Source organism: Geospiza fortis, unplaced genomic scaffold (assembly GCF_000277835.1).
Source record: "Geospiza fortis unplaced genomic scaffold, GeoFor_1.0 scaffold381, whole genome shotgun sequence".
In the NCBI taxonomy this organism is placed as follows: Eukaryota; Metazoa; Chordata; class Aves; order Passeriformes; family Thraupidae; genus Geospiza; species Geospiza fortis.
Genome location: NW_005054348.1, coordinates 4,722,143 through 4,723,829, shown reverse-complemented (window position 1 = coordinate 4,723,829; position 1,687 = coordinate 4,722,143). Strand labels below are relative to the sequence as shown.

The following is a 1,687-nucleotide window of genomic DNA, read 5'->3' as shown; positions in this document are numbered from 1 at the left end:
GGGAACGCGCAGGCTGCTCAGTGGTGAGGCCATCGCACGCCGCTCGTGTTTGGGCAGCAGCGCGACTCCTGCTCTGTAGGGGAGAGCGCCTTTGGAACCGCCGTGAAGAGCAGGAGTCGGGAATCATAGAATCATCGGGTGGTTGGAGTGGAAAGGGACCTTAAAGATCATCTAGTCCTGTCACGGGCAGGGACACCTTTCACTGGACCAAGGCTCAGAGCTCCGTCCTGCATTGAACACTTCCAGGGATGGGGCACCCAGAAATTCCCGGGGCAACCTGTGCCAGTACTGCACCACCCTCACAGCAAAGAACTCCCTCCTAACATCTAATCTAAACCATCTCTCTTTCAGTTTGAGGCCATTCCCCCTCTTGTGAGAAGTCCCTCTCCACCTTTCCAGTAGGTCACCCTGAAGCCTTCTCTTATCCAGGCTGAATAAACAAAATTATCTCAGCCTTTCCTTGTGCTTCATCCCTCTAAGCATCTTGGTGGCTCCTCTGGACTTGGTCCAACAGCTCCAGGCCTTTCATGAGCGGGACACAGTACTACAGATGGGCTCTCACAGGTCCTCGAGGTGGGCCATGGAACGTGGTGCCAGGCACTGTAGCACGAGTGGAAAGAAGTGGGAAGGGCTGGGATAGAAGCTCGAAGAGGTACTAGGGAAGTACAGGGCAGGGACAGTGAGATGCAGGGGACACGTGGTGCTCCTGGGGAGAAGTGTGCTGCCCTGCTCGGGAAGCACAGCCGTGGTGGCTGCAGTCTCCATGGGCACTGTGCAGACACAGCAGTGAGATCTGCAGCACAGCAGTGTGGAACTCTGTACAGCTCCAGTGTGAGGAACCACAGCTTCTGTGAGGGCCTGGTGCACTGCCAGGGACCCCCACAGATTCACAGGATCTGGAAGGGACCACAGGGGGTCATCTGGGGCAACCTTTCGACTCACGCAGTGTATCCTAGAGCACCTGACACAGGGTTGTGTCCAGATGGTTCTTGAACGTCTCCAGTAAGGGAGACTCCATTACCTCTCTGGACAATCTGTTCTAGTGCTTGGTCACCTGCACAGTAAAGAAGTTCTTCCTTGTATCCAGGTGGAACTTCTTCTGCAGCAGTATCTGCCCATTGCCTCTAGTCCTATTGCTTGGCACCACCAAGATGAGCCTGGATGAATCCTCTTCACATTCACCCTTTAGATAATTATTCACATTTATGAGGTCCCCTCTCAGTCGTCCCTTCTCGAGGCTGAACAGGCCTCAGCCTTTCCTCATAAGTGGATGCTCCGATCCCTTCATCATCTCTGTAGTCCTCTGCTGCATCTGCTCCAGGAATTCCATGTCTCTCCTGTCCAGAGGAGCCCAGAACAGGACACAGTACTCCAGATGTGCCTCACCAGGGCTGAGTAGAGGGGCAGGACCGACCTGCTGGCAATGCACTTCCAAATGCATCCCAGGATAGCACTGGCCTTCTTGGCCACAAGGGCACTGCTGGCTCATGGACAGCCTGTTTGCACCTGGAGCCCTTCTCCACAGAGCTGCCTCCCAGCGGGCTGGCCTGAGGGCCTGTGCTGGTGCATGTGGTTACGCCGCTGCAGGTGCAGAACCCTGCACTTGCCCTTGTTTGATTTCCGAAGGTTCCTCCCCGCGAAGGCTCCCGTCCCGCTGGCGGCGGGAAGTGACGCGCCGGGCGCGCCG

The 1,687-nt window shown here is 56.3% G+C and overlaps 1 protein-coding gene across 1 annotated transcript in view; it reads right to left on the bottom strand.

Annotated features, from left to right (window-relative positions):
- Window positions 1-1,687, bottom strand: part of PSMB1 (proteasome 20S subunit beta 1) — an 8,854-nt gene that overhangs the window by 6,655 nt on the left and 512 nt on the right. The gene's annotated exons all lie outside the window — the stretch shown is intronic.